The sequence below is a fragment of the Lathyrus oleraceus genome, chromosome 4, assembly GCF_024323335.1.
Source record: "Lathyrus oleraceus cultivar Zhongwan6 chromosome 4, CAAS_Psat_ZW6_1.0, whole genome shotgun sequence".
NCBI lineage: Eukaryota > Viridiplantae > Streptophyta > Magnoliopsida > Fabales > Fabaceae > Lathyrus > Lathyrus oleraceus.
Window position 1 is genome coordinate 196,375,748 of NC_066582.1, and position 16,238 is coordinate 196,391,985.

Genomic DNA, 16,238 nt, shown 5'->3' on the forward strand with positions numbered 1-16,238 from the left:
ATAAGCTAGCAGGAAGTGATTAGAGAGGTTGCAAGGCTTTGGATCCTAGAGTTCTTGAATCTCCAACAGTTGAGATTCAAACTCAAATTTCAAACTTAAATTTATCAGGTTTTCCTTTGGAATGAGAGGGTTTCAATGGGGGGCAAAGTTGACGCGCAAGGTGTCATTCAAATGAGCACAAAGGTCATTTATTTATAGCATGGATGAATGATATTTGCACACTTCAAATTTTGTCCAAATTTAGCAATATTGATGGCACGAGTGCATGGGCATGTGCATGCCTATGATGCAATGCAAAAAGGTCCAAAATCAATCCAAATGAAGTTTGAATGGAAGCTTGATTGGCAAGGTAAAGTGAACTGAAGTTTTGAAGTTTGATTCTTTCCAATTATGCAGCCCTGTTAAAGCCATGCGTAGACCTAGAAAACCTCATCCAAAGTGCATGAACTTGGGTTCTTTGGAAAGCTTGGATCAAGGGGAACAAGTTTTATGTTCAACACCTTTCATTTGGAGCTTGGAACATGGAGAATTTTGAGGTGGAAGTTTGGAAATTTTAACATGTTAAAATTTTTTCTAAGTGTCAAGCCATATATCTCAATATTCCAACTTGCTTAACTTTTTACGTGAGCTTCAAATGAGAAACGTGTTTTCATCAAAGTTGTATCTACTTCAAAGACCTTCAAAATGGTCACAAGTTTCATGTCATTTGGATTTGGAATGATAGAGTTATGCATTTTTAAAGTTTGGAAAAATCACTTGTTCAATGGTATAGGTCAAAAATGGCCTATAATGTAACCTCATATCACATGCTCATAAAAGTTGAATTACCTCTCACTCCAAACATAAAAGTTGAAGTATACATATTGAACTTGATTTTTCAACTTGGAAATCTTTCATCTCATAAAAATTGAGTCAGTTATGGCCTCGGGAAGTTGACTTTCAAATTAGGGTTTAGACAAAATGACCTATAATGTTTCCACATAGAAAATGATTTTCCAAGAAAAACTAGCTCTAGGTCTCAACATGAAATTTGTTTGGAATGTCATTTAGAGTAACCTTGATCTTAGAATAATTTTCATATGATGAAAATGGTAGGAGATAGGGTCTAGGGAGACCCAGTTTTGATTAGATGAATTCATCTGGCCAACCACCATCAACCAACTTGCTAACCTTCAATTCTTTTGACTTTATTGGCTCATGGTAGATAATATATGCATAAGATGATGAATATTTAAGTGTCCCTTGAGATATTTGATCAAATGGTAAGATAGCTTATTGGAGAAGTTACTCAAGATACCCAGTCAAACTAGGGTTTCCAAGGCAAATCACCTTCACACTCTTGAAGAAAACTTTATCAATATAACATGTAGGAATCAATGGAACTCATATATGATGCTCATAACCATTCTTGGATAAATTCATGGTTGTGCCCTTTGTCATAAGGGTCTTAAACCCCGGATATGAACTTGATAGATCAATGGAGATCATGCCCTACCTACAAAAAAAGTTAGGCAAATGCAAAGACATATCTTTGGTATTTTGGTTAGTAAAATGGTAATATACAAGTATGATACAATCACAAAGTGCTTGGTGATCACTCCCAAAACAAACCCAATGAAGGAGGGGTAAGTAGAATGCCAAGGTATGATCCCAATGCTAATGCTTATGATGAAATTGCATGAGGGATCTTTGGATCAAAATTGGGGTCTTAAAGCTGCCCCTATTTAAGGACATTCTAATTGAGGAGGCGAAGGTTAAAATCTTCATGTCGACTCAGTAGAATGGGCTTAAATAACAACATATATAAACAAATTTTGGTCCCTAAGAGACCTCATGATGCATATGATATGAATGCAAAAGTTAATGCCCTGTGGGGAAATATTGCTACAAAGGAAAAGAAATCAGAGAGACCAAAAATCTGCAGGAGTATAATATATTCCGTAAGGAAAACTAACCCAATGAGCCTCTATCTCAGACTTCTTCAAGTGAAGAGCTTAAGCAATAATACTAGATCGGGGAATCTCCTCCAATCCACTAAAAGGCACTCTACTAGAAATAGGTATCCCCAAAAGATGAGAATACTCCTCCAATGTAGGCACAAGCTGATAATCCGGGAAAGTGAAACAACGGTAGAGAGGATCATAGAACTGCACCAATACACTCAAGAGTCCTTCAACCACATCAGCAGATAAGATAGACAATAGCTTCACATGATGTTGTTTGAAGTCCAAGGGATCTAATACAAAAGATGCTAGCTTCCTTAACTCTTTCAAGTCGGGACATCTGAAACTGTACTTCTTAGTGTTCCTTCTTCCACAATCCATGGTCTGAAAATATTTGCAAATAATACCTCAGTTCCTTGAAATTTTCGTGTGATGAATGTTATGATGCGCATGAATGGATGAATGCAACAATCACAAATAAGGGATCACACACAAGGCAAACAAAGGTCAAGGGATGAATCAAGTCATTGTCAAGATCAATCATCCATTTTGGTGGATTATGGTTTGCACCTTATCAACACCCAAGTTCCATTGATATTGACAAGACTTGATTGGATCAACCAAGAATCAAGGGTTTGTTGTAAGTCACAAGCATGGAGTCTGGGTAAGAACCATCCCCAAGGAGTGAACTAAGGATAAAACCTGTAGATCATGCTCTAAAAAGTTCCCAGAGTCTTAATTCCATCTATCGGATATTACAGGTTAAGATGACTGACTCATCGACCCATAATATTCTCAAGAGAAACTCGTCTGAGTGTAATATCGCGTAACAACTGTTATTAAGTCTACACTTGAACAGTCTCCGCACTACATCCTAAATAGGCCAAGAGGGGGTAAATGTTCTACGGTCCTCAACTTCTCGGACCCAAATAAGAGTTAGTAATGTCTAACCATAAATACTTGTGTGACATTTCCAAATCCAAAAGAGTCTCCACTAAGCAGATGGATCTCAAGCCAACTTGTTAAGGACTACTCCACACAAGTCGACCATGACTATACCATCCTCCTATCTTAGATGCTCTCAAGTTCGGGTTAGAACTTATCTCACCACTCAGAGATCACCAAGCACAACAAGCAAATTATATCACACATACATATATACAAACATATATACAAATATATACATACAAAAAGTAGGGTAAACCTGTAACACCCCGATAAAAATAAGATAATTATTTAATTTAAGTTAATATTATATTTATTAATTTAATTAAATAATTGGAATTATTGGAATATTATTATTATTATTATTGGAATAATAATTATTGGAAAATATATATAAGTTGGAAATAAGGAAAAAGAGTTCCATTTTGGTAAAGAGGGTTTTCACGTGAAAGCAGAGAAGCGGCTGAAAAGAGGAAAAGGGCAAAGAGGCAGAGCAAGAGGAAGAAGGTTGGAGAAGAGAAGAGCTTGAAGCTTAAAGATTCGCCGGATTAACTCAGGTAAGGGGGGTTTATCGTCGCTTAATGGGTATTATGGATTAGCATGTAATGGGTAGTGATAAACCGTTGAATTGACCCTAATTGGGATTGTGAATGCTGAAAATTACGTTGGATAAACTATGTTAAAAACTGTAATTGAATCGATAGTCGTGTGAGTCGTAATTTGCTGGACGTATAGCTTGTTACGGAATTGGAATCGGAGGTCCGGAAGTCCTCCAACGGCGGAAAATGCGGAGAATTCTGCATTCTGCCTTGTGTTAGCGCAGGAACAGCTTTCTGTCTTGCGTTAACCGGTTAACCCAGGATGTTAACCGGTTAACACTGTGTTGTATTGTGTAAAATTGTTGTTTTGTCTGCGTTAACCGGTTAACCCAGGGTGTTAACCGGTTAACACTGTTGGGATTTCTGAGATATTGTTGTTCTGTCTGCGTTAACCGGTTAACCCAGGGCGTTAACCGGTTAACACTGTTAAGTTTTGGGCAGGAAGCGTGTTTGTGCTGCGTTAACCGGTTAACCCAGGGCGTTAACCGGTTAACACTGTTGCAGAGTGGAAAATTGGTGTTTTAAATGTTGTGTACTTAATTGATGGTTGGCATATGTTGGCGGATGATGTAATAGGGATTAGTTCCTGTTGTTTTGAGTAGTAAGGGTATTAGTAGAGTGTGCTAATACTGTGATTAATTATTTGACATGAGATGGTGTTGATACATGTGTTGATGATGTATGATGATATGCATAATGTTGTGAATGTATATAGTATGCATGTATTTGTGAATGGACTGTTGTATGGCTTAGAGTGTGAGCATATGTCCATTGTGGATTGTTGTTGATGTTGTATTGCTAGATGATTAGCGTGCATAGCATAGCCCTTGGGGTTGTAGCTAATTCCCATGGTGAGGAATTAGTGAGTGAATCATTGTGGATTCGTTGTTGATGTTTGCATGCTAAGTGATTAGTGTGCATAGCATAGCCTTTGGGGCTGTAGCTAATTCCCATGGTGAGGAATTAGTGAGTGAGTCACTAGATCTCAAATGAGTGGGACTAGTGAGCTTAGTAGCCGTATCTGGATTTGATCGGTGAGCTTGAATTATATGTTCAAGAATAGTCGGTACCGCATGTGTGGAGTCTCATTTCATAATGTGTGTATGGCGTATAATATGAATGGATGTATTCCAATATTATACGTGTGGTTGTGTTGACATTGAGTATGAGTATGAATTGTGTAGTATTGAGTATGATAATTGGGTTGATGTGCCGTTACTGAATGTGTGATATGATTAGGGTGATTAATGTGTTAAATTACTTAACATGACATGATATTTTATAATGCTTACTATATCGATTGAGGAACTCACCCTTACAACTATTTTTCAGGTAATGAGCAATGAGTTGAGTAGAAGCTAATGCTTGGAGTCTAGTGTAGTCTCCTTAGTGGGTCATGCTCTGATAGATGTAACATCGGGAGGGAACATTTTAATTGTGTTGTTGATGATTGTTGAACCAGTTTACATGTAGCATGTTGCATGTTTTGAATGATCGATTTGATCTCTATCCGCTGCGTATTATGCAACTGTTTTAATTGATAAATAAATGAGCATGACAAGCTACTTTGATGAATAGTGTGAAATATTGTGTGACACCCTTAATTGCATATTTACTCTGATAGATACATATTTGTTATTTTGATTAAATATTTGGGGTATTTTAGAAGGGTGTTACATTAGTGGTATCAGAGCATAGTCGGTCGAGTCGAGTCGTAATTATTCTGTTTCCCCTGTACGGGATAGGTGTTGTGTAACCCTATCAGTACTTATTGTTTTAGCTTGTTGGGTTTTCAGAATAGAGATGGCTGGAAGAGGTAGAGATGATGCTGCGATTGCTGAGGCTCTGGGTATGCTAGCTGGAGTACTTGGAGGGAATCCGAATGTTGTGGGAATGGGAGCTGCTCGTCAATTGAATGAGTTCCAGAAGAACAATCCTCCAATGTTCAAGGGAGCATACGATCCAGATGGCGCTCAGAAGTGGTTGAAGGAGATAGAGAGAATCTTCCGAGTGACTGAGTGTGCCAATAACCAGAAGGTCAGGTTCGGTACGCATATGCTGTCAGAAGAAGCAGATGATTGGTGGGTTGCTACCCGCACTGAGTTGGAAACTGCTGGGAATGCTGAGATCACTTGGGCTGTATTCAGAGAGAGATTTCTGAGGAAGTATTTTCCAGAGGATGTTAGAGGAAAGAAAGAGATAGAGTTCATGGAATTGAAGCAGGGCAACCGGTCTGTTACTGAGTATGCTGCTAAGTTCACAGAGCTGTCGAAGTATTACACTCCCTATGATGAGGCTACTGGGGAATTCTCGAAATGTGTGAAGTTTGAGAACGGGTTACGTCCCGAGATCAAGCAGGCTATTGGATATCAGCGGATTAGAGTGTTTTCTGATTTGGTTGACTGTTGCAGGATTTTTGAACAGGATACCAAAGCCAGAGCGGAGAGCTATCAGCAGAGGGTTGATAGGAAAGGCAAGAATCAGAATGATCGTGGGAAACCGTATGCAGCTGGCAAGGGTCTCCAGCGACAGAGTGGGATGAAGAGGCCTAGTGGGGGAGACTCCAGTGCCCCTGCTAAGTGTTATAGATGTGGTCGGGCTGGACATCGTGTCCATGAGTGTACCAGTGCTGAGATGAAGTGTTTCAAATGTGGCAAAGGTGGTCACTTGGCTGCAGAGTGCCGGTTGAAGACTATGACTTGTTTCAACTGTGGAGAGGTGGGTCATATTAGCCCACAGTGTCCTAAGCCGAAGAAAGAGAATCAGTCAGGAGGCAAGGTCTTTGCCTTATCGGGTTCTGAGACTTCTGCAGATGATCGTTTGATCAGAGGTACGTGTTACATTAATGGCTTTCCTCTTGTAGCTATTATCGACACAGGTGCTACTCATTCCTTTATATCTTTGGATTGTGCTGTGAAACTTAAGTTAGAGATATCTGAGATGCATGGTAGTATGGTGATTGATACTCCTGCGAAGGGTTCAGTGACTACTACTTCAGTTTGTTTAAATTGTCCTTTGAGTATTTTTGGTAGAGACTTTGGGATGGACCTTGTGTGTCTTCCACTAGTGCAGATTGACGTTATCTTGGGTATGAACTGGTTGGTGTCTAACCGGGTTTCTATCAACTGTTTTGATAAGACTGTGATCTTTCCTGAGATTGAGGAAGGAGAGAGTTTGGTTCTATCAGCGAGGCAGGTGAATGAGGCAGTAGCAGATGGGGCAGAGTTGTTTATGCTGTTAGCGACTTTGGAGGCTAAAGATAAGCTGGCGATTTGTGATCTAGCAGTGGTGTGTGATTTTCCTGATGTGTTTCCAGAAGAAGTGAATGAATTACCGCCAGAGCGTGAAGTTGAGTTCTCGATTGATTTGGTACTTGGTACTAGACCGATATCGATGGCTCCGTACCGTATGTCTGCTGTTGAGTTAACTGAATTGAAGAGTCAGTTGGAAGATCTGTTGGATAAGAAATTTATTCGTCCGAGTGTGTCACCGTGGGGTGCACCAGTGTTATTGGTTAAGAAGAAAGAAGGTACTATGAGGTTGTGTGTGGACTACAGGCAACTGAATAAAGTGACGATCAAGAATCGGTATCCTTTGCCGAGGATTGATGATTTGATGGATCAGTTGGTTGGTGCGAGTGTGTTCAGCAAAATAGATTTGAGGTCGGGATATCATCAGATACGTGTGAAAACTGAGGATATTCAGAAGACTGCTTTCAGAATAAGGTATGGACATTATGAGTATTCTGTAATGCCTTTTGGTGTGACTAATGCGCCTGGAGTATTTATGGAGTATATGAATAGGATTTTCCATCCGTACCTAGATCAGTTTGTTGTGGTGTTTATTGATGATATTTTGGTGTATTCGAAATCTGAAGAAGAGCATGCTGAGCATTTGAAAGTGGTTTTAGAAGTTCTCCGAGAAAAGAAGTTATTTGCTAAACTGTCTAAGTGTGAATTTTGGTTAGAAGAGGTTAGTTTTCTTGGTCATGTAATTTCAAGAGGTGGTGTTGCTGTTGATCCTTCTAAGATAGAAGCGGTGTCTAAGTGGGAAGCTCCGAAGTCTGTTGCTGAGATTCGAAGTTTCCTTGGATTGGCTGGTTATTATAGGAAGTTCATTGAGGGATTTTCTAAGTTGGCGTTACCGTTGACGATGTTGACTAGAAAGGGGCAAGCGTTTGTTTGGGACTCAAAATGTGAAGAAGGTTTCCAAGAGTTAAAGAGAAGGTTAACTATTGCTCCTGTTCTGATATTACCAAGTCCGTCAGAATCATTTGAGGTTTACTGTGATGCTTCATTGTTGGGTTTGGATGGTGTGTTGATGCAGAATAAGCAGGTTATAGCTTATGCTTCGAGACAACTGAGGGTTCATGAGAGGAACTATCCGACACACGATTTAGAGTTGGCAGCCGTGGTATTTATTCTGAAGTTATGGAGGCATTACTTGTACGGGTCAAGATTTGAGGTTTTCAGTGACCATAAAAGTTTAAAGTATTTGTTTGATCAGAAAGAGCTGAATATGAGACAGAGGAGATGGTTAGAGTTTCTGAAGGATTATGACTTTGGTTTGAATTACCATCCGGGTAAAGCAAACGTAGTGGCTGATGCATTGAGTCGGAAATCATTACATATGCCTATGTTAATGGTTAGGGAATTGGATTTAATTGAGCAGTTTAGAGACTTGAGTTTGGTGTGTGAGAGTACTCACAATAGTGTTAAATTGGGAATGTTGAAATTAACGAGTGGTATTCTGGATGAGATCAGAGAGGGTCAGAAATCCGATGTGCTTTTGGTTGATAAGTTGACTCTAGTGAATCAAGGTCAAGGTGGTGAATTCAGAGTGGATGAGAATAGTGTTTTGAAATTTGGTAATCGGGTGTGTATTCCGGATGTTACCGAACTTAAGAAGAGTATTCTTGAGGAAGGACATCGTAGTGGCCTGAGTATTCATCCTGGGGCTACGAAGATGTATCATGATTTGAAAAAGTTATTTTGGTGGCCGGGAATGAAAAGAGAAATTGCGAGTTTTGTTTATTCCTGCTTGACTTGTCAGAAGTCAAAGATTGAGCATCAGAAGCCGTCTGGGCTAATGCAACCGTTGACTATTCCAGAGTGGAAGTGGGATAGTATCAGTATGGATTTTGTGTCTGGTTTGCCGAGGACAAATAAGAATTGTGAAGCTATTTGGGTGATTGTTGATAGATTGACGGAATCGGCTCATTTCATTCCGATCAGAATGGATTATCCGTTAGAGAGATTGGTTGAGCTGTATATTGAGAAAATTGTAAGCTTGCATGGCATTCCGTCGAGTATTGTTTCGGACAGAGATCCTAGATTTACATCGAAGTTCTGGGAAGGTTTGCAGAGGGCTTTGGGAACTAAGCTGAGATTGAGTTCTGCATATCATCCGCAGACTGATGGTCAGACTGAGAGGACGATTCAGTCACTAGAGGATCTTTTGAGGGCTTGTGTTTTGGAAAAGGGATGTGCTTGGGATTGTTATTTACCTTTGATTGAGTTTACCTACAACAATAGTTTTCATTCGAGCATTGGTATGGCACCGTTTGAAGCTTTGTATGGTAGGAGATGTCGGACGCCTTTATGTTGGTATGAGTCCGGTGAGAGTGCTGTGGTTGGACCGGAGATTGTTCAACAAACTACGGAAAAGATTAAGATGATTCAGGAGAAGATGAGGATTGCTCAGAGTCGTCAGAAGAGTTATCACGACAAGAGGAGGAAGTCACTTGAGTTTCAAGAGGGAGATCATGTGTTTCTTCGTGTTACTCCGATAACTGGAGTTGGTCGAGCTTTGAAGTCGAAGAAGTTGACACCTCGATTTATTGGTCCTTATCAGATTTTGGAGAGGATAGGGGAGGTAGCCTATCGTATCGCTTTACCGCCGTCACTTGCGAATTTGCATGAGGTTTTTCATGTGTCTCAGTTGAGGAGGTACATTCATGATCCGTCGCATGTGGTCCAAGTAGATGATGTCCAGGTGAGAGATAACCTGACTGTTGAAACATCACCTATGAGGATTGAGGATCGAGAGTTGAAGCAGCTGCGGGGTAAAGAGATTGCCTTAGTAAAGGTAGCTTGGGGAGGACCAGCAGGTGGCAATGTGACTTGGGAACTTGAGAGCCAGATGAAGGAGTCGTATCCGGAGTTATTCGCTTGAGGTATGTTTTCGAGGACGAAAACTCTTTTAGTGGGGGAGAGTTGTAACACCCCGATAAAAATAAGATAATTATTTAATTTAAGTTAATATTATATTTATTAATTTAATTAAATAATTGGAATTATTGGAATATTATTATTATTATTATTGGAATAATAATTATTGGAAAATATATATAAGTTGGAAATAAGGAAAAAGAGTTCCATTTTGGTAAAGAGGGTTTTCACGTGAAAGCAGAGAAGCGGCTGAAAAGAGGAAAAGGGCAAAGAGGCAGAGCAAGAGGAAGAAGGTTGGAGAAGAGAAGAGCTTGAAGCTTAAAGATTCGCCGGATTAACTCAGGTAAGGGGGGTTTATCGTCGCTTAATGGGTATTATGGATTAGCATGTAATGGGTAGTGATAAACCGTTGAATTGACCCTAATTGGGATTGTGAATGCTGAAAATTACGTTGGATAAACTGTGTTAAAAACTGTAATTGAATCGATAGTCGTGTGAGTCGTAATTTGCTGGACGTATAGCTTGTTACGGAATTGGAATCGGAGGTCCGGAAGTCCTCCAACGGCGGAAAATGCGGAGAATTCTGCATTCTGCCTTGTGTTAGCGCAGGAACAACTTTCTGTCTTGCGTTAACCGGTTAACCCAGGATGTTAACCGGTTAACACTGTGTTGTATTGTGTAAAATTGCTGTTTTGTCTGCGTTAACCGGTTAACCCAGGGTGTTAACCGGTTAACACTGTTGGGATTTCTGAGATATTGCTGTTCTGTCTGCGTTAACCGGTTAACCCAGGGCGTTAACCGGTTAACACTGTTAAGTTTTGGGCAGGAAGCGTGTTTGTGCTGCGTTAACCGGTTAACCCAGGGCGTTAACCGGTTAACACTGTTGCAGAGTGGAAAATTGGTGTTTTAAATGTTGTGTACTTAATTGATGGTTGGCATATGTTGGCGGATGATGTAATAGGGATTAGTTCCTGTTGTTTTGAGTAGTAAGGGTATTAGTAGAGTGTGCTAATACTGTGATTAATTATTTGACATGGGATGGTGTTGATACATGTGTTGATGATGTATGATGATATGCATAATATTGTGAATGTATATAGTATGCATGTATTTGTGAATGGACTGTTGTATGGCTTAGAGTGTGAGCATATGTCCATTGTGGATTGTTGTTGATGTTGTATTGCTAGATGATTAGCGTGCATAGCATAGCCCTTGGGGTTGTAGCTAATTCCCATGGTGAGGAATTAGTGAGTGAATCATTGTGGATTCGTTGTTGATGTTTGCATGCTAGGTGATTAGTGTGCATAGCATAGCCTTTGGGGCTGTAGCTAATTCCCATGGTGAGGAATTAGTGAGTGAGTCACTAGATCTCAAATGAGTGGGACTAGTGAGCTTAGTAGCCGTATTTGGATTTGATCGGTGAGCTTGAATTATATGTTCAAGAATAGTCGGTACCGCATGTGTGGAGTCTCATTTCATAATGTGTGTATGGCGTATAATATGAATGGATGTATTCCAATATTATACGTGTGGTTGTGTTGACATTGAGTATGAGTATGAATTGTGTAGTATTGAGTATGATAATTGGGTTGATGTGCCGTTACTGAATGTGTGATATGATTAGGGTGATTAATGTGTTAAATTACTTAACATGACATGATATTTTATAATGCTTACTATATCGATTGAGGAACTCACCCTTACAACTATTTTTCAGGTAACGAGCAATGAGTTGAGTAGAAGCTAATGCTTGGAGTCTAGTGTAGTCTCCTTAGTGGGTCATGCTCTGATAGATGTAACATCGGGAGGGAACATTTTAATTGTGTTGTTGATGATTGTTGAACCAGTTTACATGTAGCATGTTGCATGTTTTGAATGATCGATTTGATCTTTATCCGCTGCGTATTATGCAACTGTTTTAATTGATAAATAAATGAGCATGACAAGCTACTTTGATGAATAGTGTGAAATATTGTGTGACACCCTTAATTGCATATTTACTCTGATAGATACATATTTGTTATTTTGATTAAATATTTGGGGTATTTTAGAAGGGTGTTACAAAACCCACTGGAGACTACTCCCCATCAGAGTCGCCACTTAATTTTTGTAGCGGTAAATTCATGATCATCAAGCTATGGATAAGATAGACATCAACTAACAAGAGTCGCCACCGCGCTTTTATTGTTTCCAAGGGAAAAGGGAAAAAGTACGAACAAAACCCAAAAGTAAGAAGTTTTCAAATCAAAACTAATAAAATGTCAGAGATTACAAGTAAGGGGGTGGGTTACACAGAGGGAAGGTGTAAGTACCCAAAGTGTCCTAGGTACTCCTAGGGAGCCCTTTTTATGTGCATGTGTATTTTGTACAAAGTGATGTTTTCAAACAAATAGAATAAGGGGATGAGAAAAGAATTCATTAATTATATTTGTGTGTTTGACAAGACCTTCGGACTTGTGCCTACGTACCAACATAAAAATGAGGGATCAAAACCTCGTAGTTCGTGATACAAATTTCAAAGTGGATGCATTACTTTTAACAAAAATTAAGTTTGAAAGGCACAAAGGCCTAAAAATGGTTTGAATGAGTTAGTTCTTTTTTGACTTTTTGAAAGTTTAAGTCAAGTATAGTTAAGTTTATTTACAAGTTTGATTTAAGAAAAGAAGTTTGAAAATGCAATGACATAAGGCCAAAGTGTCGCATCTCGAAAAATATGAATCCTCGCGATGGTCACGGAAAAAATTACGTTCGAACAGAGTCGCCACCGAACTTTATTTATCCCAACAAAGGGATAGGAAAATATCGATAAAACCTTTAGGAAAGGGAATAATGGTCGTCGCAACCATATTCGGGTTCGGGAGTGGATTACGTAAGAGGAAGGTATTAGCACCCCTTACGTCCGTTGTACTCAACGGGAACCTTTTAGTTCTAATGTGTTTCGAGTGTTAATTTATGTTTGTTTGTTATCTTTAAGTTATAAAATATTAAAAATAGAAGTGGATGAGAACCTCAGAAAGGGAAAGGGGAGGTTTTTATTAGTGTGCTCGCGAAGATACAGCAATCTCCTGCCTACGTATCCTTATGGTGCAATAAGGAAATCAGAGCATTCGTAGTTCGGGGAACTACGGTTGGTTGGTGTCTTTTAGTGAACAGTTGTTTAGATCGCGTTCTAAAGGCTAAACGTTGGCTCGTCTACTCTCGGCGGAGGCTTAAGCACTAGTTTGTTGTGCGCATTAGAAAAGATTAAACAATGTTCTTTCTGAAAAGAGTTTTGGTCACACAGGGGTGACAAGTTGGGTTAATATGTTGGATGTTTAGTTTGATCGATTTCAATCACATGAGGGTGAGGAAAAGATAGATTTGATGTGTTAAGATATTTTGTTGGATGACGATTACTCGGATAGTCGAGTAAGACAAATCGTATCCTAATAGTCGAGGAGAGGAATCGAAGGCTCTAGACCATCTCCCTTTTCATCCTTAATTGCAAAAGGATTTAATAATAGTTAAGGTGTTTTTGAACGGATGACGAATACTCGGATAGTCGAGTAAGACAACTCGTATCCCAATATTCAGAAAAGGGAATAGAAAACTCTAAACCACTTTCTTTTTCATCTGAGCGATTATGAAAATGGGTTTATGTATGATTGATGTATTTTAGAATAAATGACAAGTACTTGAATGATTGAGTAAGACAACTCATATCCAAGCATTTGAGAAGAGGAATTGAAAACTCAAGACCATCTCCCTTTTCGTACAGTTTATTATGAAATGATTTGACTTACGGTATAAGTTGGTGGAAAAATGACAATTGTTCGACTCACCGAGTAAGAGAACTCGTATTCAAACAATTGGAAGAGAAGTTGAAGACTCAAAGTCATCTCCTTTTTCATTTCGCTTATCATAAAAGTATTTTGATTTAATTGGGTTTAGAAGTTTTTTAAGAGAAATGACAATTATTTGACTAACCGAGTAAGAGAACTCGTATTCAAATAATCGAGGAGAGGAGTTGAAAACTCAAAGCCATCTCCCTTTTCATTTCCAAATTATGAAAATAATTTGATTAGGTTAAGTTTGGGCGAGTTAGAAATGACGATTAATTGATTAACCGAGTAAGAAAACTCGTATTCAAATAATCGAGGAGAGGAGTGAAAACTCAAAACCATCCCCCTTTTGATTTCTAAATGAAATAGTATTTGATTGTGATTGGGTATTTTAATTGAGTGTGAATAAAAATGCTCGATATTAGGTCGAGGTTTGAATTGGTGTTTGTGAATACATTGTATTTTATTGAGTGAATCAGTCATCTATTCGATTAAAATCGAATAGGTCTCATTGTAAGAAAGCCCAAGAGTAAGCTATGTGAGGTTGACGGCGATGCTTTTAAAAGCGATCGACTTACAAGGGTGTTTAAAAATGGACTCGATATTATATCGAGAATTGTATGATTTATTTGTGGTTTGAAGTTGTTTTGAAATGATGATGAATTGATTTGGAATAGACTTTTATATTATGAAAGCATAAAAGTAAACACTTAATATATAAAATTTATGCTTTATGCCCTATGTTTTCAAAAGTAAACACTTTAAAACTAAATATCCATAAACCATCCTTGTCCATATTTTAAATCCATATTCATTTTAATCCCAAATCCATAATCAAAAAATCCATTACAATCCAATTAATCATTTTTACCACATATCCACATTTAAATCCAACTCACATCCGGTTACCCATTTCTAATTCATAACCAAGTTACCATCCTAACTATCCAATTTCACATTCAATTAATCCATTTAGTAATTCAATATCCAATTAAACCCATTTTAACAAATGTCGATTGACCATTTAACTCCAAAACAATTATCCAAATACATATCCAAATCTAAGAAATCCTAAGCCATCCAAATAGAAATCATTTCTAATGAGCATTACTATCATTCAAATTACCAAGTTTTAGTAAGACATTCACATGGTAATCAATACAGTTTTTTTTCGTTCAATCCATACCATACATAACCGGTTCCATAGCATCCACAAAAAAATCATTTCTATCCATTAAACTTTTTTCACTCCATCATCCTTTAAACCCATCCAAATCCATATCCAATCCTATCATTTCTGAAAACACATTGTGAGTCACCCAAAACTAAATCCACTGTAACATTTCATGGACCTTTAATTACAATGTTCAAAAGGAAATACAAGATTCAAGCCAATGCAACTTCAAGTATACGTTTCGTTTCAAGAGCATAACATTACAAGACATCACCAATTTTACAAACTCATGACATGAAAATCATGCATCATAAATAAAAGTAAACCAAAAGTAAATTTATATATAAAATTAAAAGCATAAAGTATACTTTATATTTAATATCAAACTAAAAAAACAAAATGTATATAAAACTTAAATAAAAAAAAACAAAATATATATATAATTTAAGAAAACAGAATGTATATAACTAAAAAAACAAAATGTATATACATATATGTGAAGCTCATTGACCGAAGCATACATATAAAATTGTAAATAAAAAACTAACAGTATAATATATATAAAAAAGTTATGATAGAAAGTAACAGTAGTATAAAATTCAATGGAAACTAAATCTAAAACTCAATAATACATGTACATGAATAAAACTTAAGATAAAAGTATATAATATGAAAATGAAGAAAACTAACAAGCAGCAACAAGTAACAGTAACAGTAAGACAAACCAGAAAATAAAATGAAAGATGTACGGATAAACTCTTACACAGCGAATCGGCGACCGAAAGTAGAAACAAATTGTTGAATGTGTGTGGTTGGAGCTGTTGTGTGAATGGCGGTTTGAGTATTTTGGTTTTCGTTGCGGTTTAAGGTGAGGATCCGGCGGATGTTGAAGGATTTGAGCGGCGTGGATGAAGAAATCGTCGGAAGTTGTCGGTGGAGTTTGGGGGCGAGTGGTGCGCGCGAGGTGTGGATGACAGCGACTTTGGTGATGGGTGTTGTGAAGTTGTGGGGAAGAAGAAGATGGAAATGGTTCTCTTCTCTTCTGTTTTATATTTTTTTATCCTCTCCGTTTTCCAGCCAGGGGGTCTAAAATATGATGGAGATTAGGTTGAGAATCTAGTTTGTGTTTTTATTGTGTGAGGATGGAGTTTTCTTTTTGAGATGAACAGTGGGAGTTTCTAAAAAGAGGAACTGTTTTTGCGTTTTTTTCTCCCCCTTTCTTTTTACTGTGTATGGGATATAGATAATAGCGGAAGGAGTATCCGTAGGAGCGTCCCCTGTGTGCCCTTTTTCCCTTATTTTCCGCTGAGAGAGAGTTCTTATTGTAGATAGCCTCTTATTTGCTAGCTGTCACCATTAATATATTACAGTTGGAGCCTGTCCATTCAGGAGAGAGAGAGAGAGATTTTTTTTCATTTTATTTATTTTCAGATTTTTTTTAATAATAGTATTAATTAAATCCTAATTTTGATTGGATGAGTAGGATAAGTGTGGATTGCTAATAATGGCCACTGATTAATTCGAATCGACGGTTTGGATTGACTTATAGAAGCACACCAAGAAACACACACTATTTAGATAAATCA